The sequence below is a fragment of the Podarcis erhardii genome (assembly GCF_964252035.2).
Source record: "Podarcis erhardii genome assembly, chromosome: 4".
NCBI classification, from domain to species: Eukaryota; Metazoa; Chordata; class Lepidosauria; order Squamata; family Lacertidae; genus Podarcis; species Podarcis erhardii.
In genome coordinates this window covers 9,066,768-9,094,498 of record NC_138508.1, presented here as the reverse complement: position 1 = coordinate 9,094,498, position 27,731 = coordinate 9,066,768, and the positions used below count along the sequence as shown (strand labels likewise).

Below are 27,731 nucleotides of genomic sequence, written 5' to 3'. Positions count from 1 at the left end.
TGTTTCACAGGGTGCAAAAGAAAGGCTTTGCACCTTTATACAATATGCATGTGTGCTTGGGCCCAGGGTCTTTTGCCTCACCATCCCCACTACTGACTCCCTGTTGCTAGGTAAAGGTAAAGGGACCCTTGACCATTAGGTCCAGTGGTGACCGACTCTGGGGTTGCAGCGCTCATCTCGCTTTATTGGCCAATGGAGCCAGCGTACAGCTTCCAGGTCATGTGGCCAGCAAGACTAAGCCGCTTCTGGCGAACCAGAGCAGCGCACGGAAACGCCGTTTACCTTCCCGCCAGAGCAGTGCCTATTTATCTACTTGCACTTTGACGTGCTTTAGAACTGCCAAGTGGGCAGGAGCAGGGACCGAGCTCACCCTGTCGCGGAGATTCGAACCGCCAACCTTCTGATCGGCAAGCCCTAGGCTCTGTGGTTTAACCCACGGTGCCACCCGCGTCCCTATCCTGTTGCTACTCAGCTTCAAAATAAGAATAAAAATAAAGTGTCCACGGATTCATTGGAAAAAATCTGGTAACCATACCCTAGATAACCGCTCCTGGGAGAGAGTTCCACCCAGTTTGGGAGCACTGTACTAAACCCCTGACCGCCTTCAGCTGCCCCAGCTGGCCACGCTCCGCATCTCAGCAGAAGCCACTCTTTCCTTCGGTCCACCTGCAGGAGGTGGTGGTTTTAGCCATTAGCAGTGAAGAAGCATCTCGGACAATTCATGAATAATTGCTGGCTGCTGTCTCCATTATGAGTCGGAGATCTTCCCCGTGGATTCCAAATACCTTAGCGCTGGCCGCCTGCTACAAACCGCTTCCATTAGATGCTATTACTAAGGAAGGCTGTTGATTGCCCTCCCGAGATGAAGGGCAACAATTCAGCCCAGAGCCCAGGACCGATCAATGCTAGCTGCCCCTCCACAAAGGACGATGAGAGCAGAGAGGTTGGGTTGCAAGTCGTTCTTGGGTTGCCCCCGGGGCAAGATAGAGCAGCTAACAAATTAATAAATAGAAGGTAAAATGTGGAACACCTTGATGGCAGAAAGTGAGGAGGAATTAAAGAACCTTTTAATGAGGGTGAAAGAGGAGAGCGCAAAATATGGTCTGAAGCTCAACATCAAAAAAATGAAGATCATGGCCACTGGTCCCATCACCTCCTGGCAAACAGAAGGGGAAGAAATGGATATTTTACTTTCTTGGGCTCCATGATCACTGCAGATGGTGACAGCAGCCACAAAATTAAAAGACGCCTGCTTCTTGGGAGAAAAGTAATGACAAACCTAGACAGCATCTTAAAAAGCAGAGACATCACCTTGCCAACAAAGGTCCATATGGTTAAAGCTATGGTTTTCCCAGTAGTGATGTATGGAAGTGAGAGCTGGACCATAAAGAAGGCTGATCGCCGAAGAATGGATGCTTTTGAATTATGGTGCTGGAGGAGACTCTTGAGAGTCCCATGGACTGCAAGAAGATCAAACCTCTCCATTCTGAAGGAAATCAGCCCTGAGTGCTCACTGGAAGGACAGATCCTGAAGCTGAGGCTCCAGTACTTTGGCCACCTCATGAGAAGAGAAGACTCCCTGGAAAAGACCCTGATGCTGGGAAAGATGGAGGACACAAGGAGAAGAGGACTACAGAGGACGAGATGGTTGGACAGTGTTCTCGAAGCTATGAAGTATGAGTTTGACCAAACTGTGGGAGGCAGTGGAAGACAGGAGTGCCTGGCGTGCTCTGGTCCATGGGGTCATAAAGAGTCGGACACGACTAAATGACTAAACAACAACAACAACAAATGTAGAACCTCAGAGATGGGAACTGAATGAAGCATCTCTTTCTGGGCCTCTGGGCTCTTTGAAGGTCACACATCCTTCTAAGGCACACATCTCACTAACTCAGAACGAAGGTAAAATTCCTATCTGTTGCTCAGCCCATGTTTGCCTCGTAACACTGGCCACTGCTGATATGGGCCCCTCAGAAAACAGCACAAAAAGGAATGGAGGCCATATAACACCTTCCTGAAAGAACTTCATTGGCTCCCAGTACATTTTCAAGCACAATTCAAAGTGTTGGTTCTCACCTTGAAAGCCCTAAACGGTCTTGGCCCAGTATACCTAAATGAGTGTCTCCACTCTCACTGTTCTGCCCGAACACTGAGATCCAGCGCAGAAGGCCTTTTGGCGGTTCCCTCGCTGCGAGAAGTGAGGTTACAGGGAACCAGGCAGAGGGCCTTTTCGGTGGTGGCGCCCTCCCTGTGGAACGCTCTCCCTGCAGATGTCAAAGCAATAAACAACTGTTTTACTTTTAAAAGACAGCTGAAAGCAGGCCTGATTAGGGAAGTTTTTAATCTCTGACACTGTATTGTTTTTGATATTTGGTTGGAAGCCACCCAGAGTGGCTGGGGCGACCCAGTCAGATGGGCGGGGTATAAATAAATTGTTGTTGTTGTTGTTGTTATCTTTTATTTCCCACAAAGGGAGGTCCAGACAGGAGCTATTTGGGTTTCTTTTAAATGCACTTTTTTAATCCACTTCTCTGAGGTCCAAGACAGAGGACGCTGGGAGGAGGGGGCTGTCAAACTGGTGCGAAGCAGCACAGATGTTCTCGAGCGCAGAAGGAATATCCGTGGAAAAACATCCTCTGCGAGATATGCAGGGAGAGGGAAATGAAATCCTCCTTGCCGTACAGGAAGTCCTAGACAATGCATCGATCGGGACACGCATTAGGAAGCCAATTCTGCAGGGGACCTCGAGCGTTGCTCCAAACAGGACCTTCCCCCACCCCATTCATAATTCACAGCATCCCTATAAATAAATAAAAAGAAGCGTTTCTATACATCCCCCCAGTACATAAGGCCACTGCAGTTGATGCATTAGAACTCTAGAGACCTTTGAACGCAGGTCCAGCCACAATGTGATCCTGCAAATAACCTCCTCCAAGCTCATTTAAATTGAGTGTTTTTTGGGAAAGAGGCTTCTTTTCTCCATTTTTGGCATTCACCTCCTTTGTTTACAGGGTCCTTGGCAGCCGGTCCACCTCTGGCTCTCGTCTACTCCAGCAATGTGGTTTAAACATCATGTTTCTAACAGATATTGGTTGTTTTACTACAGACGAAGCCTAGAATTCGGAACAGACAAAGCTTCCCGTTTTAATTTCTCTCCGTTTCTCCTTTTCCCCCAATCTCAAATTCATTCTCCACACCTCTGCATCTATTTGCAAAGATTTTTTTAAAAAATTAGTGTGAATTTCTCATAATAAACCGACTTTTTGCCTGTAGTTTTCACTGATATACACATTTGTGAAAGCCATTCCCCCCCCCCATTAATATTATTATTATTTCTTAACCCACCCTTCTCCATGGGGCCACAAGACAGGTAACTTCACCAATTCAAAAACAGAACATGAAAAACAGTTAAAACAGATTACCATCAAGATTCACTTTTTCCTTGGCAGATCGATTTTCGTGCACATTGCATCACAAAATTCAGGGAATTGCAAATTTCAAAAAATGGCTCTGCTTCAGTTTGCTTATTGGTTCAAGGAGTGTGGACTGGGTATTTTCTCTTTAAAATGAAAACAAAATCAGATTTCTCCACCATTTTCCTACCTGTAACCCTCAAACATTCCCACATGAAGAAGAGGAAGACTTTGAAAATGATGCAACAGTGGTATTTGACTCCTAGTAAGCTAGTGGAAATGTGAAAGACAAGTAAAAATACCTGCTGGAAAAAAGGGACGCAGGTGGCGCTGTGGGTTAAACCACAGAGCCTTGGGCTTGCCGATCAGAAGGTCGGCGGTTCGAATCCCCACGATGGGGTGAGCTCCCGTTGCTCGGTCCCTGCTCCTGCCAACCTAGCAGTTCGAAAGCACGTCAAAGTGCAAGTAGATAAATAGGTACCACTCCGGCGGGAAGGTAAACGGCGTTTCCGTGCTCTGCTCTGGTTCGCCAGAAGCGGCTTAGTCATGCTGGCCACATGACCCAGAAGCTGTACGTCAGCTCCCTCGGCCAGTAAAGCAAGATGAGCGCCACAACCCCAGAGTCGATCACGACTGGACCTAATGGTCAGGGGTCCCTTTACCTTTACCTTTACCTTTACCTTAGCTAGTGAAAATGTATAAGACAAGTACAAATACCTGCTGGAAATGCAAAGAAAAAGAACATATGTGGCAGCTGTGTAAAGTAATAAAAGCATTCTGGAAAATGATATATAATGAATTGGGGGGGGGATGTTTAAAATAACCTTTATTTTTTAAAAACAACCCAGAAGCTTTTTTATTAGGAATTGTAGGTACCAACATTCCAAAGGAGCAGGAAAAGACTTTTTATGTATGCGGCAACAGCCGCACAGATGCTACTAGCCCAGAGATGGAAAGAAGAAGTCCCTACCAGAGAGGAATGGCAAACCAAGCTGTTGGAGTACACCAAAAATGCAAAATTAACCGGAAAGCTAAGGAACCAAGAAGACAAAAACTTCAATAAAGAATGGGGGGGGGGAATTATAATTTATTTCGGAGACCACTGTAAGCAGATGAAAATATTAGCAGGATTCTAATAACACTTGTAATGTAACAAATATTGTGGACAATATGGAGAGGAATAGGGACGCGGGTGGCGCTGTGGGTTAAACCACAGAGCCTAGGACTTGCCAATCAGAAGGTCGGCGGTTCGAATCCCTGTGACGGGGTGAGCTCCTGTTACTCAGTCCCTGCTCCTGCCAACCTAGCAGTTTGAAAGCATGTCAAAGTGCAAGTAGATAAATAGGTACCACTCTGGCAGGAAGGTAAATGCCACATGCGCTGCTGTAGTCCTTTAATAACACTTGTAATGTAGCAAATATCGTGGACAATACGGATAAATATAAAATATGGATTACAAAACAATAGACAATAGTCGAAAAAGTTGACAACAGAGGGGAGGGGCGGAAGTCTGGAGCTTCAGAGAAATATCTCAATATGGATATGTATTTTGAGTTGTTAGACTTGTAAAACAAAAATAAAAGTATTTGAAGAAGAAGAAGAAGACGACGACAACTTAAAGAGTGTAGCAGGATTCTCCATCTATTCCCTTCCTCTCCTCGCTTCAGCCTCTGACAGCCACAACCAGGACCCAAGCACAAAGAAGCCATTGTCCACAGGCCTCCCACCCATTTTATGATTAACTGCTTCCTTTTCCTGTGTGCCCCCCAGGTCACATCAAACCCAAAGTCGCCCTTGACCAGCTTGCACCCGCTGCAACGCTTTCAGCCGCAACGCTTTCCACCGCCCGTAAATTCACACAGCGGGTGGCAAAGGGGGTCCATGCGCCCCTCGTCTTTCAGGAGACACACACAGGAAAATAAAATAAACCATTGTATGCATCACTTACAATATTTGCCAGGTATCCCTAACCAGAAATGTGCAAGATGCTCAAATAAAGCATAATTAGAACACGCTGCACTTAAGCGAACGGTACAAGCTGGGGCTTTATTAACGATCTATTAAACCAATCTTTGTTGCATCCTTTCAATTAATTTTTGTGTTACTGGCTGGAAAACGCTATAATACTTACGGATAATAGGCTGCATTATATTAAATAATCCAAACGCAACTTTATAAACCGCCATGGTGTTTTTTTCTGAATGCGTTGGCAGTGTGGAAAGAAATTTCACAAACGTAGTTTGAAACCAGCAAATAGAGAGAATAAAATGCGAGACAGCACAACTGGACCCCTAAACAACTAAAGAGCAAACTTCAACAAAGAAAAGTCATTCGGAATTTAAAATCCCAGGGCAAATAGGAAGGTCTCTGCTTTCTTCAAACCATCCTACTGTCTCATACAAGCATGGATGTTATGAACTCCAACTCCCATCAAGCCCAGCCAAAGCTCAGAGATCATGGGATATGTAGTCCAGAACACCTGAAAAGGTCCATATTAGCTACCCCTGTTTTAGAGGCACTTCTGACACCATTTCTACACCACCAGAAATTAACTCTTCCTTTCCTTTTCAACTACCGCATTTTTCACTCTATAGGACGCACTTTTTCCCCTCCAAAAATTAAGGGGAAATGGGTGTGCTTCCTATAGAGCGAATGCAGGCTGCGCGGCTAAGCCCAAAGCCAGAACAGGGAGACGGAGCGCTGTGGAGAACTCTCTCTTGCTGTTCTAGCTTGGGGATGTCTGTGCAAACCCTCCGCAGGGCAGCGGGGTGCCTTCACCCCGCTGCCCTGCGGAGGCTACAATGGCTGTCCCCGAAGCCTCAAGCTTTGCGCTGCGCTCCAAAGGCTTCAGGGATCTTTGAGGCTGGCGGTGGGGGAAAGCAGCGCTTCCCCCCACCGCCAGCCCCACAAGCTCGGGGGGCAGCAGCAAGGCTGCGTGCAGCCTTTGTGCTGTTCCCCGACCTGCTCTTTGAGGCTGGCGGTGGGCTTCCCCCTGCCAGCCCCAAAGAGCAGGTCGAAAGGAACCTGAAGCCTCCGGAGCCCAGCGGGAACTCCCACTGCGCTCCGGAGGCTTTGGGTGAATGCACATTGAACGCATCTTGTTTTAGAGGGGGAGAACAAGAAAAAAAAAATCCTGTTCTCCCCCTCTTATGGTCCGGTGCATCCTATGGAGCAAAAAATACGGTACATGCAGCCCTTGGGAAGGGGGGGGGACAGCAAGAAGAGGAATACCTCAAGGATAGCTTCTATAACGAAGGATCATAGAATCATAGAATCATAGAGTTGGAAGAGACCACAAGGGCCATCGAGTCCAACCCCCTGCCAAGCAGGAAACGCCATCAGAGCACTCCTGACATATGGTCGTCAAGCCTCTGCTTAAAGACCTCCAAAGAAGGAGACTCCACCACACTCCTTGGCAGCAAATTCCACTGTCAAACAGCTCTTACTGTCAGGAAGTTCTTCCTAATGTTTAGGTGGAATCTTCTTTCTTGTAGTTTGGATCCATTGCTCCGTGTCCGCTTCTCTGGAGCAGCAGAAAACAACCTTTCTCCCTCCTCTATGTGACATCCTTTTATATATTTGAACATGCCTATCATATCACCCCTTAGCCTCCTCTTCTCCAGGCTAAACATGCCCAGCTCCCTTAGCCGTTCCTCATAAGGCATCGTTCCCAGGCCTTTGACCATTTTGGTTGCCCTCCTCTGGACACGTTCCAGTTTGTCAGTGTCCTTCTTGAGCTGTGGTGGACACTGACAAACTCTGTACGTGCTTTCCAAAGAGCAAGCCCCCTTGAACTCACTGGTGCAGACACGCATAGGTACAGCCCCACCACTGTTCTTCAGGGCAAGGGAAATGCTGTTACGTGGAGGATATCTCAGAGAGGATGGAGCAAGCTTGTTTCCTCATTTTCTGGAGGGCGAGACTCAAACCCATGGCTTCAAGACACAAGAAAGGGGATTCCGACTAAACATCAGGGAGCACTATCCGAGGGCAAGAGCTGTTTGACAGTGGAACAGACCTCCACAAGAGATGGGCTCTCCTTCCTTGGATGAGAAATGAGCACACACAGTAGCCACATAATGTTGACAGTCCATTTAGGAAGACAAGAAAATGCCGAATTTCCTGTGTATAAGGTGATGCTTTTTGCTTAAAAAAAAAAAGGCAAAAATTGGGTGTCGTCTTATGCATGGATAGGCCTACTGGTGATTGGCTGCGGCAACTGGGCAGGCGATTGGCGGCTGTGGCAAGTAGGCGGGAGGGCTATTGGCGGCGGCAAATGGGCAGACAATTTGGCGGCTGCAGCGAGGTAAGTGATTGGCAGAAGTGACCTCCAACACACCCCCACCCAAAAAAAAGCTAAACAACTTAATTTCTTAATTTTGGATTAAAATAAATAAATAGGGGTCCTCTTATACATGTAGGTGTCTTATACACGGAAAAATATGGTAAGTGGAGGGGGTAATGGAATGGAGTTCTGGAGGAGGGCACGTCTGGCCAGCTGGCAAGCACCCTCCTCACTTACTTGAACTAATTTATATTCCACCCTTCCTAAACGTTCAAGGTGACAGTCTTAAAATGCAGGAACACCTATTAGGAGGCGAGAATCCATATCTGCATTTTGTTGCGGATCCCACTTAAATATTTCCATAAATACATCCTGTACATCTTTAGGAGACTTCTTGCACTCAATTCCCCTTCCTAAGCCGGTGGCAAGTGGATGTCTGGAGAGCTAGAGGCTGACATGGAAATGATGTAATCCCTTCTTTAGCAATTTTGCAGCATCAACATCCGGACGTTATGTTCCCTTGGTTGGAGATTTCAATACTTAAAAGGGATTGCATTACTAAATATGACTCCTTTAAATGCCCAAAAATTTACTTGGGTGGGATTGATTTTTGGACATCTTGCAGGGCCCAATGAAAGCGCGTGCATCTCTTTTGCATCTTTATTTAAATGCCTCTATGAATGTGTGGGACGCAGGTGGCACTGTGGGTTAAACCACTGAGCCTAGGACTTGCCGATCAGAAGGTCGGCGGTTCGAATCCCCGCCACAGGGTGAGCTCCCGTTGCTCGGTCCCTGCTCCTGCCAACCTAGCAGTTCGAAAGCACGTCAAGTGCAAGTAGATAAATAGGTACCGCTCCAGCGGGAAGGTAAACGGCGTTTCCGTGCGCTGCTCTGGTTCACCAGAAGCGGCTTAGTCATGCTGGCCACATGACCCGGAAGCTGCACGCCGGCTCCCTCAGCCAATAAAGCGAGATGGGCACCGCAACCCCAGAGTCGGCCACAATTGGACCTAATGGTCAGGGGTCCCTTTACCTTTACTATGAATGTGTGGAAATCACATTGCTGGCAGCATGTTTTAAGAGCACCCTGCTGGAAACAGAAGCCTGGTCTGTCGCCTGGACAAGAGGAAGAGGGGAAGAGGCTAAGACCCATCAGTTCTGCATGCAAGAGGTCCTAGCTTCAGCCTCCAGCATCTCTTCTTCTTCTTTGGCGATCCCTCGTAGCCGAGTAAGATTGTTTCCCATAAACACGGTTTTAACAGTGAGTCTGTAAGTGACTGTGGAGGCCAATTCTGGATCCACACGTCCTTCCACAGTGGGGACTACAGGTTTCCGGGCAGGAGTTGATCACGGTGAGGGTTTGCCAAGTGTGCCTTCCTCTTAGCACATTTCTCCCTTGTGTCCTGAGTTCGAGTGTCTTCAAAGTCCATGACACCTTTAGGAAAGGCTGTTCTCCAACTGGAGCACTCGCAGGCCAGTGTTTCCCAAGAGTTGGTGTTTATACTAAATTTTTTTCGATTTGCCTTGAGAGAGTCTTGAAACTTCTTTTGTTGACCACCAACATTACACTTTCTGCTTTTAAATTCCAAATAGAGTACAGTGATACCTCGGTTTAAGAACTTGATCGTTCTGGAGGTCCATTCTTAACCTGAAACTGTTCTTAACCTGAAGCACCACTTTAGCTAATGGGGCCTCCTGCTGCTGCCGGGCCGCCAGAGCATGATTTCTGTTCTCATCCTGAAACAAAGTTCTTAACCCAAGGTACTATTTCTGGGTTAGCAGAGTCTGTAACCTGAAGTGTCTGTAACCTGAAGCATCTGTAACCTGAAGCATCTGTAACCTGAGGTACCACTGTAGTTTCTTTGGAAGACGATAATCAGGCATCCACACAACATGACCAGTCCAACAAAGTTGATGTTGAAGAACAATTGCTTTTACACTGGTGATCATTAATGAGCGACTCCAGCATCTCTGACTAGGGCTGGGCAAAAGACCCCTACCTGAAACTCTGGTCAGCTGCTGCCAGTCAGTGTAGTAGACTATACTGAACTACGTTGTCCACTGGTCTGACTCTGCATAAGACAGTTTTCTGCATTCTTTGCAGCCAGCACCCTCTGGCTCCATTTAGAAAACCTATTAGTGACCACCTGCCCATTCTGTTTCCAGTGCTGTTGTGCTCATGTTCTGTGCTTGCCAGTTTCCCACCGGATGCTGAATGAGATCGGACAGATCCTGAAGGCTCTTCTTATTTTCCTAGCATTGGAATGGGGCCTCTTTTGACAGGTTCATCATAGTACCTATTAATTCTGAGCAATTGTTGTGCCCAGGGCCTCTGATAATAATAATAATAATAATAATAATAATAATAATAATAATAATAATAATAATAATTTATTTATATCCTGCCCTCCCGTGCCAAAGCCGGGCTCAGAGCGGCTAACAACAATAAAAGTAACACAGTTTACATAAAATCACAATCAATTAATTGAAATGCATTCTAAAATCAATTCAAAATCAAATTAATGGCAACCACTGGGCTAGAGTTCTGTGAGGATTACCGAAGGAGGGGGTTAGACTGCGCCTTGGCCAAAGGCCTGGTGGAACAGCTCCGTCTTGCAGGCCCTGCGGAAAGATGTCAAGTCCCGCAGGGCCCTAGTCTCTTGTGACAGAGTGTTCCACCAGATTGGGGCCACAGCCAAAAAAGCCCTGGCTCTGGTTGAGGCCAGCCTAACCTCCCTGTGGCCCGGGACCTCCAAGATGTTTTTATTTGAAGACCGTAAGGTCCTCCGTGGGACATACCAGGAGAGGCGGTCCCGTAGGTACGAGGGTCCTAGGCCGTATAGGGCTTTAAAGGTTAAAACCAGCACCTTGAACTTGATCCTGTACTCCACCGGGAGCCAGTGCAGCTGGTATAGTACCGGATGAATGTGCCCAGGCCATGTTCATGTCTCCTGGGCATGGTCGGCCAATTGGTGCCAAAGAAGGATAGGACTTTCTTTATGTATGCTACAGCAGCAGCAAGAATTCTCATTGCAAAGCATTGGAAGGCACAAGATATAACCACCTTGGAAGAATGGCAGATGCAAGTAATGGACTACATGGAAATGGCAGAAATGACCAGCAGAATACGAGATCAAGGAGAAGAACGGGTGGAAGAAGATTGGAAGAAGTTTAAAATCTACTTACAAAAACACTGTAAAATTTTGGAATGTTGAGGACATTGAAATGAAATAAAAGGGTTCGAGTGAATAAGGTAATTAAGAGTATGAAAAAAGGGATAGATACTGGATGAAGATCTGAATAGTACAATATGTGAAGGTATTTTTAAAGGATAAAATTAATAAGAATGAACTTGCTAAGTTAATTTTAAAGTGGAATACAAGAAAGGAAGGTGGGTGGAAGTCAGGAAAATAAGTTTATGAAGGATAAGAATTTGAAAAGAGGGTTTTTTTTCTTTTTTCTTTTTTAGGTTAAATTCTTAAACTTTTTTATGTTTTTTATATCTTTTTCTTTTCTTTTTGCTGTGTTTTAATTGTTTCTAATTGTTGTTTAAATGTTTGTATTTGTTGATCTCTTTTTGTAAAACCTAATAAAATATCATTTAAAAAAAAAATAGTACCGGATGAATGTGATCTCGCAGCGAAGACCCCATAAGGAGTCTCGCCGCGGCATTCTGCACCCGCTGGAGTTTCTGGATCAGTCTCAAGGGCAGCCCCACGTAGAGTGAGCTACAATAATCAAGTCTGGAGGTGACCATCGCGTGGATCACAGTGGCTAGGTCGGGGCAAGAGAGGTAAGGGGCCAACTCCTTCCCCCCCCCCCCCCCGCTCGGGCAAAAATGTGCCTGGATTTTGTTTTATTTTGTGTTTAAATGCCTCGAAGGAGCTTTGACACTCATTTAGAACAACAGGACTTGCTCCTCTTCCCGCCAAGGACACATGCTAGCATGGAACGAAGGTCTGCAAAATGTGTGGAGTTTTCCCATTGTGTCTCTCTTCCAGATGCTGCTTTAATTATGGGGCAGCTGGGCTGCTCTCCATTGTGCCGAGTTTAGGAGCTGACATAATTACAGCTCGAGCTGTTTCTCTCTCCCGACAAGCCGCCTTTGCATGTGGCAGAGGGATTTGCAACAAAAGCTTTCCGGGAAGTTCCAGAGCTGGAATCTGCGGCACATACGTGTGTGTGTGTGTGTGTGTGTGTGTGTGTGTGTGTGGTCTCTCTAGACAAATACTTCCGTTTACTCAGTCTCACCCAGGAGATGGCTCAATTTGCTCTGGCGTGTGTGAGGACCTCTCGGGGTTTATTAGGCTTTGGGGAGATTAACTGAACTAATTCTGAAGAGGACAATTGCCGCAAGGTGTGGCTGATCCTTTTGTACCAACCACTGTATGGGATAAAATGGCCCTGAGACCTTTGTCTGGAAAAAATATTGCTTGCAGGTGCCACTGTAAAAATTTCAGGATGTGGCAAGGAATGCTTTGCTCAGGTTACTTTCATGTGACCTGCGCAAATATTTGTGTGAAAATGGACACTGTTGTTTTTTAATCTCTCTCTGTGTGGGTGTGTCTAAAATGTTTTTTTATGCATGCATTTTTTAAACTATTAATATCATAAATGACCATCCAGCCTCTGCTTAAAAACCTCCAAGGAAAAAGAGGTCTATAATACAGGAGTACCTTGGTTCTCAAACTTAATCTGTTCTGGAAGTCCGTTCCAAAACTAAAGCATTCCAAAACCAAAGCGCGCTTTCCCATAGAAAGTAATGCAAAACAGATTAATCCGTTCCAGACTTTTAAAAACAAACCCTAAAACAGCAATTGAACATGATTTTAATTATATAACGAGACCATTGACCCATAAAATGAAAGCAATAAACAATGTAATGCAGTCACACAATCAATAGCTGAACTGGGTTCAACACAGTCACAAAAACGAAAGAGCCGCAAAAACAAAAACGCAAAATGCATAGCAAAAACAGACAGACCTCAGCGTAACACGCAAATCGGAAGTACAGTGGTACCTCAGGTTAAGTACTTAATTCATTCCAGAGGCCCGTTCTTAACCTGAAACTGTTCTTAACCTGAAGCACCACTTTAGCTAATGGAGCCTCCTGCTGCTGCTGTGCCGCCGGAGCACGATTTCTATTCTTATCCTGAAGCAAAGTTCTTAACGTGAGGTATTTTTTTCTGGGTTAGCAGAGTCTGTAACCTGAAGCGTCTGTAACCCGAGGTACCACTGTACAATCTCCATTTTCTCTAGCTTACTGTGCTTCTCCAGGGGAGCGGACCCCAGCATACCTCGCCCTACAATATTTGCAGTAACTCGCTGGGTAAAAATAATCATCTCCAATCCAGTTGCCAAGGATTTTAAAAAAGCAAACAAGACAAGCGGCTGACGAATTACTGGAAAGCATCTACATCTCCTGTGGCTTCCAGGCATTGCCAGGCACTGTTCCCGTTCCAGTTGGCTTGAGAGATTGCAGACATCATTTGGCTGGTCCTGCCGATACGGTTGATGCCAAGGTGGAGAGGAAGAGCTCATACGCAGACCGGCAAAAACTGCATTTCTTGCTTATACGAACATAGTAAAGGTAAAGGGACCCCTGACCATTAGGTCCAGTCGTGACCGACTCTGGGGTTGCAGCGCTCATCTCGCTTTATTGGCTGAGGGAGCCAGCGTACAGCTTCCGGGTCATGTGGCCAGCATGACTAAACCGCTTCTGGCGAACCAGAGCAGCGCACGGAAATGCCGTTTACCTTCCCGCCAGAGTGGTACCTATTTATCTACTTGCACTTTGACATGCTTTCAAACTGCTAGGCTGGCAGGAGCAGGGACCGAGCAATGGGTGCTCACCCCATTGCGGGGATTCAAACTGCTGACCTTCTAATCGGCAAGTCCTAGGCTCTGTGGTTTAACCCACAGCGCCACCCATGTCCCAATAAAAAGACTTAAAGGTAAAGGTAAAGGGACCCCTGATCATTAGGTCCAGTCGTGACCGACTCTGGGGTTGCAGCGCTCATCTTGCTTTATTGGCCGAGGGAGCCGGCGTACAGCTTCCGGGTCATGTGGCCAGCATGACTAAGCCGCTTCTGGCGAACCAGAGCAGCGAATGGAAATGCCGTTTACCTTCCCGCTGGAGTGGTACCTATTTATCTACTTGCACTTGAGGTGCTTTCGAACTGCTAGGTTGGCAGGAGCAGGGACCGAGCAACGGGAGCTCACCCCGTCGCAGGGATTCGAACCACCAACCTTCTGATCGGCAATCCCTAGGCTCTGTGATTTAACCCACAGCGCCACCCGCGTCCCTATAGGAACATAGGGAGTTGCCTTATACTGAGCCAGGCCACCTAGCTCAGTATTGTCTAAACTGATTGGCAGCAGCCCTCCAGGGTTTGGGACAGGGTTCCCTCACAGGCCGGGACTGGGACCTTTTGCACGCAGGGCAAATGTCCTGCCACTGATCTATGGAGCTTCCCTGAATGGCCCTGGAGGCCATTTACACAGAAGCTGCACACCTAGGCTCACAATCCTGCGGTTGGAAAGCAATTCTATTGGTGCACAAGCACTATGCATACCAGTTTAGGCAACCCTAAACAGTTTTGTTGTTGTTGTTTAGTCGTTTAGTCGTGTTCGATTCTTCGTGACTCCCTGGACCAGAGCACGCCAGGCACTCTTGTCTTCCACTGCCTCCCGCAGTTGGGTCAAACTCATGCTGGTAGCTTCAAGAACACTGTCCCACCATCTCGACCTCTGTCGTCCCCTTCTCCTTCTGCCCTCCATCTTTCCCAACATCAGGGTCTTTTCCAGGGAGTCTTCTCTTCTCATGAGGTGGACAAAGGATTGGAGCCTCAGCTTCAGGATCTGTCCTTCCAGTGAGCACTCAGGGCTGATTCCTTCAGAATGGAGAGGTTTGTTCTTCTTGCAGTCCATGGGACTCTCAAGAGTCTCCTCCAGCACCATAAAAATGGGAAAATGAGGGAAAATGACGGGCGACCATGGCAGCGAGCAGCTTCTGAAGCCAGCCAGAGCCAACTACGCTACCAGGCTGGCTCCGGGCTGCTGAGGCTGCCGCTGCCACGTTTCCCAGGGACAGATTTGCAAATCCGGGGACTGTCCCCGGGAACCGGGGATGCCTGGTAACCCGATGTTGGAAGGCTCAGGACAGACGAAATACTGTAACTTTCAAAATTCCCGTCTATAAATACTGCCCACTTAAGCCGTCTTTGTTTTGGGAGCAAGAGAGGCCTACACGTGCAGCTGAACACCACTTACGATGATCACAGCTTGCTCCCAGCCTCTTCTGTCATCTTTATCTCCAGCTCTGAGCAGGCACCATAATTGGACCGGTAATGGTGTGATAATGGCATGCTGCACTCGCTGGCTGTTTACAGTTGAGATTCTGAAATATTCCACGTGGCGCTGGCAATTCCCTGCTCCTCACAGCCTCAAGAAATCTGACTTCCGCCGCTGGAATCAGCACCAGCGCCACACCCTGCCATTCTCCTTTAAGACCAAACTCTCTACAGTGGTACCTCAGGTTACATACGCTTCAGGTTACATACGCTTCAGGTTACAGACTCCGCTATCCCAGAAATATTACCTCAGGTTTAGAACTTTGCTTCAGGATGAGAACAGAAATTGTGCTCTGGCAATGTGGCAGCAGTGGGAGGCCCCATTAGCTAAAGTGGTGCTTCAGGTTAAGAACAGTTTCAGGTTAAAAATGGACCTCCGGAATGAATTAAGTACTTAACCCAAGGTACCACTGTATTTAAATATATAGTCATACCTCGGGTTAAAGTCGTTTCAGGTTCAGCGTTTTCAGGTTACGCTCCGCAGCGACTCGGAAGTAACAGAATGCGTTACTTCCAGGTTTCACCACTCACGCATGCGCAGACACTCAAAATGACGTCACACGCATGCGCAGAAGCAGCGAATCGCGACCCACAGATGCGGGTTGCGTTTTGCTCTGGATGCAAACAGGGCTCCGGAACGGATCCCGTTCGCATCCAGAGGTACCACTGTATATCTTTATTGTTTTAAAATAGATACATTTATGCCAGGAAAGCAAACAAACCAACCAACAAACATACAATCAAATAAACAAACTATAAACTGACAGACAATAGCAATATACGAAACAACACAATTCTTATAACTAACATCCTTTGCACTCCCAACGAGACTAATTGGAAGTCATTTAAAATTTCTTTTTTTTACAAGTTTTACCATCGTTCACATCAAGACCAAATTCTCCTAAGTTTCCAGGCAGGTGCCCGGTTGGAACCAGGGCAGATTCACGTTCTTCTATCTGCCTTTGACCTTCCAGGTTAGAACCATTCCACAAGCTGAAACTCAAACAGAATATTTGATCTTTGACAAGGAGGCACATCTGCACCTTCTTTCACTATGTATTCTTGTTTTTCAGGTGGGGAGGTGTGGGTAGCTGATCCCAAAATATAACCGCAAGCTTAACGTCCGTCAACAGCGCAGCAGCAGCAAAAAAACCCAAAACCTAATGTTATTCTAAACAGCATCCACAGAAGTCTAGTGTCCAAATCAAGTCAAAGTCCCACTCTATTCTGTCTTGGTCAGACCACACCTGGAGTCTTGTGTTCAAATTCTGGGCACCACAATTTAAGAAGGATGTTAACAAGCTGGAAGGTGTGCAGAACAGTTGAGGGAGTTGGGTATGTTTAGACTGTAGAAGAGAAGACCAGGAGGTGACAGGATAAAGTAAAGGGACCCCTGACCATTAGGTCCAGTCGCAGATGACTCTGGGGTTGCGGCACTCATCTCGATTTATTGGCCGAGGGAGCCGGCGTACAGCTTCCGGGTCATGTGGCCAGCATGACTAAGCCACTTCTGGCAAACCAGAGGAGCGCACGGAAACACTGTTTACCTACCCACCGGAGTGGTACCTATTTATCTATTTGCATTCTGACGTGCTTTTGAACTGCTAGGTTGGCAGGAGCAGGGACCGAACAATGGGAGCTCACCCCGTCGCGGGGATTTGAACCGCCACCTTCTGATCAGCAAGTCCCAGGTTCTGTGGTTTAACCCACAGTGCCACCCGTGTCCCTCGAGGTGACAGGATAGCCATCTTCAAATATCTTAAGAGCTGTACACGAAATAATAATAATAATAATAATAATAATAATAATAATAATAATAATTTATTATTTATACCCCGCCCATCTGGCTGGGTTTCCCCAGCCACTCTGGGCGGCTTACATAAAAACCAAAAATACATTAAAATATCACAGATTAAAAACTTCCCTGAACAGGGCTGCCTTAAGATGTCTTCTGAATGTCAGGTAGAAAGATGGAGCAAGCTTACAATTCTACAATAACCAATTCCCAGCATCCAACTCATTCAAACAAGTTGTTTGCTTAGTTCTGCCCTGTGCGAAGACCATCAGGCAAGGCTGGACTTGCAATCGGCTTTCCTAAACCGAAAGCAAAAACAAGTGACGCCAGATTTCTCTAGAAAACCGTCTGGAAAGAGTTAGCAGTGCTTCTGGAAGGCCAAGGCAAGAGAAATGCAAGTCTGTAGGACAGCCTTCTTCCGTCTGGTGACCTCCCACTGGTCTGGCTTGCCATTCTCATCAGCCAATGCCAGCAAGGAGTCCGGGTCCAAAAAATCTGGCAGGGGCCAGGGCAGAGAAGGCTGCTGAGAGCCAGGGTGGTATAGAGTGTGAAACTAGGACCTGGGAGACTAGGGTTCAAATCCCCACTTGCCATAGCTGTCAACTTACAGATTTGAAAATAAGGGACCAGCAGCCTAGAAAATAACACAGGTATGTTCAACTTCTGAGCCCCTCCGAGCCAAAGGCAGAAAGCCCACCCAGCAGCCAAACGAAGCCTCAAGCAGTGGTTCCCACAGCGCAGCAACCCAGCAAAGGGGATGCAGCAAGGGAAACCACCGTCACCTCTCCGCTGGGAAGCGCTGAGCAAAGGTGAGTCCCCAGGCAACGCGGCTGATTTGATTGGCACAAGGCATGCAAGCTCCACCCCCCAGTCGTTCTTAGACTCCTTATTGGGTGAGCAACGCAGCCAAGCAACACAGCTGGAGCCTCCCTCCTCCCTGGCAGGCAGGGAGGGAGGGAGGGAGAGGAGCTGCTTCCTTTGAAACCCGGGAAGTTTAAGGGACATCATCAATAAGGGACAGCAGCGGGACAAGGGACAAGGATAAGGGACTTTCCCGCCAAATAAGGGACGGTTGACAGCTATGCCACTTGCTCATGAAGCTCATGAGGTAATCTTGGGCAGCCACCATCTCTCACCCTGACCTACTTCACAGGGTTGTTGTGAGGATAAAATGGAGGGGGAGTGTGCGTGCCCCTTTGAGCTCCTTGGAGGAAAGATGGGATATAAATGGAATACAGTCGTACCTTGGAAGTCGAACGGAATCCGTTCTGGAAGTCCATTCGACTTCCAAAACATTAAGAAATCAAAGTGTGGCTTCTGATTGGCTGCAGGAAGCTCCTGCAGCCAATCAGAAGCCCTGTCGGACATTCGGCTTCCAAAAATGGTTCACAAACCAGAACACTCACTTCCGGGTTTGCGGCGTACGGGAGCCAAAATGTTTGAGAACTAAGCTGTTCAAAAACCAAGGTACGGCTGTATTTTGTTTTAATGTGGGAGTTTTCACATGTTCCTTTTGGATTGTAAACACCTCGGGACAGAGACCCATTCTCTTGCACTCTTGTACTCTGGCATTATGCAGGGTTGCCATATTTCAAAAAGCGAAAATCTGAACACAAAAGCAGTTGAGGGTTTTTGGTTTGGTTTGTTTTTGCCCAAAGTTGTTGAACTTTTTTGGCAAAATCACAAAATAATGTGGTATGTATTGAAGTTCTCACCCTGGGCCAGCAGGGGGATACTGTAGATAGTTTTCACTCAGGTCCACATATGCAAATAAGGGATTGAAAGTGACGTTCAGGGATTGGATAGTTACAGAAAATGGTTACTGTTGCGTTGTAATGGAGCTCTATATAAGCAGGTTGGCTGAACCCTTCAAAGTTCAGTTCTGTTCTGGCCTGTGAATAAACAAGAGCTGTTTGAAGAATCGCTGTGCCCCCTGTTATGTTCACCCACAACTTAACATAATGTTTTCAAGCTATTTTTATGGGAAATCACCCAAAACGACACGGCCAACATGAATTGCCACAGGGCCGGACAAAGTGGAGGTGCGCTCATACTTCCAACTCTGACAAGGCAGGTCCAAGAGGTCAGGGAAGGAGAAATACCGTACTTTCAACTCATGGCCTAACCCTGCTCTCAAATCACATTGCAACAGGCTCATCATCGGAAAGCCATCACACGTCCTACATCCTTGTAAATTACCTTATTTTTCGCTCTATAAGATGCACCAGACCACAAGACGCACCTAGTTTTTGGAGGAGGAAAACAAGAAAAAAAATATTCTGAATCTGAGAAGCCAGAACAGCAAGAGGGATCGCTGCGCAGTGAAAGCAGAAATCCCTCTTGCTGTTCTGGCTTCTGGGATAGCTGCGCAGCCTGCATTCGCTCCATAAGACGCACACACATTTCCCCTTACTTTTTAGAAGGGAAAAAGTGAGTCTTATAAAGCAAAAAATACAGTAATTGGGCAGGGAGAGGACCAGCAGAACAGCTCGCTACACTCTGCTCTTAACATTTTCTTTTCGAAAAAGGAACAGAAAGCAGACACCTTTTAATTACGAAACAATTCTGAACATTTTCTAGGCAGAGGGAAAACAGAAGCCACTGCAAAATTTTCCACAGATGTGAGGCAGTTGCCAACATTTCCCCCCCCCCTCCAAAAAAACAACAAGCACACAGCTGGAGAGGGGAGTTTTCTTAAAAGGAGGGGAGCTTTCAACATCCCTGACCCCTCAGTACACAGAAATGATTTTACTAAAAAGCTGGGTGGTGTTTATCCTTCCTCTGCTTCCTATTAGATATCGCGGCCTGGCAAGCATTTTGTTATTACAACTTCTAAAAGGCTTTTTCCAATGCAGGCATGTGTTTATTTGTCGTTTGGGTTATTTGCCCGTTAAGCTGGGATCCATGCAACAACGTTTCGAGGGTACTGGGTCACGATTCAGTCTCCCCCCACTCCCTGCATACCTGCTTTCGTTGTTGTTATTTACCCATTAAACTAAAATCCATGCCATTGTTTTGCAGTACAGTGGTACCTTGGTACCGGAAGTCCATTCCAAAACCAAAGCGTTCCAAAACCAAGGCCTGCTTTCCCATAGAAAGCAATGCAAAACAGATTAATCCATTCCAGACTTTAGAAAACAACCCCTAAAACAGCAACTGAACATGAATTTTACTATCAAACGAGACCATTGATTCATAAAATGAAAGCAATAATCAATGTACTGTACTATACAATAAATAAGATAGTAATATAGATGATAAAAAATAAAATTATTTTTTTCTTAGCTGCAACTGATGTTAGTCATTGTTTGGATGGGAGGCTTTTATCCATTTCCGCAGTCACACAATCAATCAATCAGTAGCTGAACTGGGTTCCACGCAGTCACAAAAACAAATGAACCTAAAAAGCCTCAAAAACAAAAATGCGAAATACATAGCAAATACAAAAGCGCCAAACTTAATCCGTTCCGGAAGTCCGTTTGACTTCCGAAATGTTCGAAAACCAAGACGCAGCTTCTGATTGGTGCAGGCGCCCTAGAAACAATAGCCGACAGCCGCATCGGAAGTTCAGCTTCCGAAAAATGTTCAAAAAGCGGAACACTTACTTCCAGGTTTTCAGCGTTTGAGAACCAAGGCGTTTGAGTACCAAAGTACCACTGTATTGGGGTGGGGTGGGGTGTCATGATTTGTGTGACCATCTATGCAAAACGATGCTGGTTTAGTGCATGAATCATAGGGGGTGCTCAAAGAGCCCCCTTTAGCTACTGTCTTTCGGGAAAGAACCCAGGGACCATCTAGTCCAACCCCTTGCGATTGAGGAATCACAGCAAAAAATCCCTTAAAACCCTGGGCCTGAGCATCAAGCAAAAGCAGAGCGGAAGGGTTGACCTTCAAAGGAGGCAAAATTGTTCATATTAAATCATGATGATTAGAAATCCAGAAAAACAATTAAAGAAGAAAGTTAAGTATAATTGGGGGGGAAAGAGTGATAGTCAATGTCTAAGAACTAAATTAACAGGCAATAGGAAGAAACTGTGTGAAAACAAGGGAGAAGAAGAAATGTTTCATCACTTTTGCTTCAGACAGAGATGGAATTACATTTGCCTTTTTTCTCTTTCGGGGGAAAATCTCGGCTGCTAAAACGATAATTTTACCCTAGCCGAACTTTCTGTCTCGGTCATTGCCTATTACGATATCAAAGCAAAAAATGAATAAATGGCAATAATTGGTATTAGAATTCATCTTGGGGGACACAGCAAGAATTAAGACGAGACGAGTACATGATGGAAAGACAGAAGTGATTATCCCTCCCAAATATAAAAGTTGTTTGGCCAAGTGTGTCAACTGGATTTCAGAATGTGGAAACTCTGATTTCCCTAAATTTGGGGAGAATCTGACGGAGGTCCAATTACATAAAACGCCGTGAGGAGAGAGCAAATTCAGAACGAATTATATAAAACAAAATTCCTTGATTTTGATCCGGATGAGAATTTGGGATACATACAAAAGGCTGTTGTTGTGCCCAACTAACGCACCAACGTCTTGCCTGCCATTTCAAGTTAGGATCTGGCAGGAAGGGAAGGGGGAAAGCTCAGGTCTTGGAAAGCGGTTGCCAGCCAGAGTTGGCAATATAGGCTTTGAAGGACAAGCAAGCACTCTGACCTGAGCAACGCAGCTTCCTATGTTCCCAAAGACTCTTCTTAAGCCTAGCAGCTTTCTCCAACATGGTGCCCTCCAGAAGTTTAGAACCACAGTGGTCCAGTATACTTGAAGGAGCGTCTCCACCCCCATCGTTCTGCCCAGACGCTGAGGTCCAGCGCCAAGGGCCTTCTGGCAGTTCCCTCATTGCAAGAAGCAAAGCTACAGGGAACCAGGCAGAGGGCCTTCTTGGTGGTGTCACCCACCCTGTGGAATGCCCCCCCCCATCAGATGTCAAAGAGATAAATAACTACCTGACATTCAGAAGACACCTAAAGACAGCCCTGTTTAGGGAAGTTTTTAATGTGTGACATTTTAGTGTATTTTTGGTCTTGGTTGGAAGCCGCCCAGAGTGGCGGGGGAAACCGGGCCAGATGGGCGGGGTACAAATAATAAATTATTATTATTATTACCTCGGGTTAAGAACTTCATTCGTTCCGGAGGTCCGTTCTTAACCTGAAACTGTTCTTAACCCAAGGTACCACTTTAGCTAATGGGGCTTCCTGCTGCCGCCGTGCCACAATTTCTGTTCTCGTCCTGAAGCAAAGTTCTTAACCTGAGGTACTATTTCTGGGTTAGTGGGGTCTGTAACCTGAAGGATCTGTAACCCGAGGTACCACTGTACAAGTCCCAGAATGGCCATTCAGGTTGGGGATCACTGCTCTGGCAGGAAGCCTCAATACGAAGGCCAGGCGGTTCCTGAAGATCAGCCTGGGTGACTAACAAATTGAGACGACTGAGTAATGCATTTGCAAAAAAAAAAAAGTCCACTAAGCCTCTCCCTACGAAGCACATCATTTTCTCTCTGGTTTGACAAGGTCCTCAGGTTCTCCAGCTGGCAAGGCCTCTGGGTGGCCTGATGTTTTGCCCGCAAGCACTTGGCATGCCCGTGGCGACGCAGTCACCCGTAACGGCCTCCTTGACCGAAATGCAGCTTTGGATATGCTCGCTGGGGCATTATACAGCTGCTGCTGCTGCTGTTCACCTCTGCCAGACGGGCTGCCTGATCTCTTCTCCCCAGAGATTTGTGGGGGGAGGGAGACCGGATCCAGGGCTTTCCTCACATGCAAAATGTAGGCCCAGCTACCGAGATGCAGCACAGATCAGGCGGCAATAAAAAGGCAGAGGATTAATGCCTTTAAAAGCCACCTACGTTCTGTCTCCTGTTCTTGACCTCTGCATTCCCAGGCCAGGAAAACAACTTCAAAACTAGGAATTGGAAGCCACCCTCGAAATTCAATCACCAGATATAATATACTCTGAGTCGAGAGTGGATTTCATGCTCCTTATTCAGCTCATAGTGTTGAGGAGGAATGGAAGTTCCCCCGAAATGTCTGCTTTATATACATTATTTACACAATGGGCCCCACGTGATTGGCTAATTCCGGGTTTTTCCTGTAGGCCAATCAGGTTGCAGATTCACTTCCACCTGGAGCTGGATTGGGTGGCTCCTGTGGACCAATCAAACTGCTGCATTCTGGATCCTATTGTTCTAGGACCAATCAGACTGCTGCATTCTGAATCCTATTGTTCTAGGACCAATCAGACTGCTGCCTTTTGGATGCTATTCAACTCAGTACATAACACCAGGCATGTTTCGCTTCCAGAGCGGGTCCAGTTGTGACCATGTGGAGATTTCTGGGTGCTGGGTCAGCCAAATACAATTTAAAAACCTCTGCCTTAGTCCATGCTTAAGACCATTTCCATTTCCACTGCGTGCAATTCTCCTTCTTGCATATTGGAACGAGTGAATTGTTGCAAGAGCTAGCTAGAGTTGAGATCACAGAATCGTAGATCTGTAGCCTATTTAAATAGGGTGTGTCCGGGTGGAAATTGCCGATAGCTCTATTAAAAAAAAATCTCAACAACTTTTGTGTCCAGATTTTCGCCTTTTGAAATATGGCAAGCGTAAAATGTTTCGGGGAGAGGAGGATTACTGAGTTGTTCTTGCTTTTGTTTTTATGACGGATTTTGTTTTTTCATATTGTGATTTTATGCTGCGAACAGCCCTGAGACCTGTGGGTATCCGGCGGTATGCAAAATTAATCATCATCATAATTAATAATAATAACAAAAACAAGCCTACACCCATAGCTTCACCCATTTTCCCCCCTGGCTCCACTCAACACTGCCCTGTGGCCCCCGGGAGTTAATGAATGCGGCCCTCGGAATGAAAAAGGTTCCTCATCACTCTTTGCCCAAAGAAAACTCTGATCAAGGCTGGGCTGTGTTTGCAGACAAAAAGACATTTTTGAAAACCAGAGGCATTCTTGCTAGGTGTGGTTGGAGATGATATAACAAAGAGTGACCAGAAACTGTTCCTTTATGATACTACCACTGCGAGAATACTACTCTCACAGAAATAGAAGCAACATGAAAAACCCACAGTCGAAGAACAGCAGCGGAAACTCACGGAGTACGCAGAAATAGCAAAATTGACTGGAAAAATCAGAGAACAGGGCGACGAAGCATTCCAAAGAGATTGGATGAAATCTACAACATACATAGAAAAGAACTACAGTCATACCTCGGGTTACAGACACTTCGGGTTACGTGTTTTCAGATTATGGACATGCCAAAACCCGGAAGTACCAGAACGGATTACGTCCAGGTTTCGGCGGTCGCGCATGCGCAGAATCACTAATTCGTGCTTTGCGCATGTGCAGAAGCGCCGAATCGCGACCCACGCATGCGCAGACTGCAGGTTGCGAATGTGCCTCTCGCAAATAGACCTCACAATGTTTATCATAAATCCTTCGTTTTGGATTTAAGAATATTGAACAAACATATTACAACAATTGAAGGATGTACACGAATGAAATTTTGAATAGTATTCTTCCATAGTACACATAGAATGTAAACATGACAAATGAGTAAATATAAAGAAAATATGGAGAAACCAGAAGGAGGAGGGAGGGAAGTACAAATTCGTTTAGAGTTAAAGTATTAAGGTTAAAAGAAATAAGGTATTTATTATGTATTTAAGGTAAAGGGACCCCTGACCATTAGGTCCAGTCACGGACGACTATGATGGCAAAATTTGGAAAATCTGTAAAACCAATAAAGAACATTTTTTTTTTAAAAAAAAAAAGACATTTTTGTGAATAAGATTCTCCTATTCTGCTTGGATGTTGAACCCATGGCAAGTGTTGGCCTTCACAAGGCCACCAACCAAAGGGAAAGGAGACCAGCCAGTGACATATTGAAATGGAAGGATCCTACTTGCGGCTTTCCCTGAAAGCAACTCCCATGAAGTTCAGTGGGGCTTACTCTGAAGCAAGCGCACGCAGCCACGCAGCCGTCGATTTACCCCCTCCCCCCAAAGCACAGATAGTCACGGCACAAGGGAGGTTAACGCAGACGTTCTCGGCTCCATAAATAACCTTGCAATCTGACAGACACGCGAAAGGATAACACGTGCCCCGGCTTAAGAATCAAGGCAAATTTGCTCATAAATCACAGCCTGCCTCTTTGCCCAAGGAGGCAGCAGATCGCTCTTCGGCACTCAGCCACAAAGGCAGCAGCTCCTTCCCAGATCCAATACGTCCAAATGGAAAAATCAGCCGAACGAGCGGCAAAATTCACCGGACAAAGCAGAGTGGGGGGCGGGGGTGTCTCAGAATGGCAAAGCTTGAACGAAAGAGACAGCTTCACTCACAGGCACACACAAAAAGATCTGTTGCTTAAACAGGGCTGGATTAGAACCATGTCGTTGCTGTTGTTTAGTCGTTTAGTTGTGTCTGAATTCAAAAGCATCATAAAGAAGGCTGATCGCCGAAGAATTAATGCTTTTGAATTCTGGTGCTGGAGGAGACTCTTGAGAGTCCCATGGACTGCAAGAAGATCAAACCCATTCATTCTGAAGGAAATCAGCCGTGAGTGCTCACTGGAAGGACAGATCCTGAAGCTGAGACAGTGTTCTCGAAGCTATGAACATGAGTTTGACCAAACTGCAGGAGGCAGTGGAAGACAGGAGTGCCTGGCGTGCTCTGGTCCATGGGTCACAAAGAGTCGGACACAACTAAACGACTAAACAACAACAACAATAATGTGGATGTTTATTTAAATCCTGCCATCAAGTCTATTGCCTTTCTTTGTTTCTGCAAATATAATATGAATGGTTCCCAGTCTTTTTCAAAGTCTCTGTTGCCTTTTTCTCTTAGTCTTTCTGTCATTTTTGCCAGTTCTGAATAGTTCATCAACTTCTCTTGCCATTGTTCTTTAGTTGGTATTTCTCCAGTCTTCCAATTTTGTGCCTTCAACATTCTTGCTGCTGTAGTGACATACATAAATAAAGTCCTCATTTCTTTTGGTATGTCTTGACCTAGAATACCTAATAAAAAGGCTTCTTTTTTTTTTACAAAGCTAAACCTTGCTGACCCCTGCTCTACAATATCCTTTTTGAGATGAGGAAACCACCTGGCGAGAGAAATTTCCCCCAGCATATACAAAAAGCTTGCTTTCCAACGGACACATTCTCAAACCGGATGTGAAAGTTCCTGGGAATCTGAAGCCAATCTATACATTCCGTGACTTCCCTTTCCCTTCCTTCTACAAAAACTCAGCGCACACACAAACAGGTTCGTCTGACCGCAACTCACTTGGAGCTTAATCTGAAAGGACAGGATTTTCATTAAGAGGTTTTTATTTTAATTCACAAACCGCCACTTATTTTTTTTAAAATGATTGCTTTTAATATTCCAAAAGCATCCTCCCTTCTGCATGGCGTAAAGGAATAGGCTCTTACAGAAAAACAAGGCAGCCTGCTTAAGACGGCAGATGCAACGTGCAGAAACAGAACATCTCTGACTCTTGCTTGCTGCAAAAGACAAAAGCCCTCCTTCTTTGCCATGCTAACTCCGGTTCCTTTCCCTCCTGTCCAAAAGCAGGCAAACAAGATAGGATTTGTGGAAGCCGCTGCAGATAGATTAAGCCCTGCTGCCTCTAAAAATAGGAAGTGCTTCAAATCTGGAGAGGGCAAAGATTTCAGGCGTGGAAAGATCCCAGTTTGCCATCTGGTCAGAGACCAGAATTCCTACTGTAGCAAAGAAGAGACAAGATAAATGGAGTTTGGTACAGCTGGGAAACATAGAAATTTGAAGAGCTGACTTTCGTTTATCTGTTGCATTCAGATCTCACCTCTTCTCCAAGCAGTGTCCGAAATTAGCTAGGCACATATTGCACTTGGCTATCGGCCACCTGCGACCAAGTGATTGATGCCCAAGGGCCAGGATTGCTTCTGATCTCTCCATCCAGGGATCAATGGATCCAGACTGTTTTCACACACTAACACCCACATCCTGTACCATTCTATCGGTCGTATTTTATCTGCACAATCAGAATGAATTTCTGGAACCAAATTGCTTTTTCTGCGCAGCCTGATTAGGAGCAGTCGCCATTTGGGAAAAGAGGTCGGGATAGGCCAATCGAAAAACGAACTGTTTGGATCAAGTGATTTTTCTTCTTTAGGTTCTCAAAGCTCTTAACCTAGCTCCAGGTTGCCAGGTGTTCAACTGAGAATCAGTCACAGTCAGTCCGTCATTTGAAAAACAAAAACTTAGTAAAAAATTGAACAAACAATAATTGTTGGAAATGTGGGGTGAAAGAAAGCAGTTTCTTTCACATGTGGTGGTCATGTAACAAGGTGAAAACTTATTGGGAAAACATATACAATGAACTAAAGAAGATCTTTAGGTACACGTTTTTTGGGGGAAACAGAGTCATTCTTGTTGGGAATGGTGGGAGAGGATATTAATAAGAATAACCAGAAACTGTTCCTATATGCAACAAAAGCGGTGTGGTTATTGCTGGCCCAGATGTGGAAACAGCAACAATTGCCAACAGTAGAAGAGTGGCAGTACAAGGTTATGGAGTATGCAGAAATAGCCAAATTAACAGGGGAAATTTGACAACAGGGTGACGAAACATTTCAAAAAGAATGGGAAAAATTTATGTCATATATAGGAAAGATAAGGTGAAACAGTGAAACTAATAGAATCAAAATAAACCTCATAATGGGAAAATACAAAGAAATTTACTGGACAATAATAACAATAAGAAGTAAAAATGTATAATGTGACCAATGTAACTAATAGTATTTGTAAATGAATATAGACGGACAACAAGAATTGTATATATAGAAAGATTTATTTGTTTACAGACATTTTATGGACAAAAGTGGAAGAAGAA

General features: G+C 45.8%; 1 protein-coding gene across 2 annotated transcripts in view; it reads right to left on the bottom strand.

Annotated features, from left to right (window-relative positions):
• GDPD5 (glycerophosphodiester phosphodiesterase domain containing 5) overlaps positions 1-27,731 on the bottom strand; it is a 194,500-nt gene that overhangs the window by 154,686 nt on the left and 12,083 nt on the right. The gene's annotated exons all lie outside the window — the stretch shown is intronic.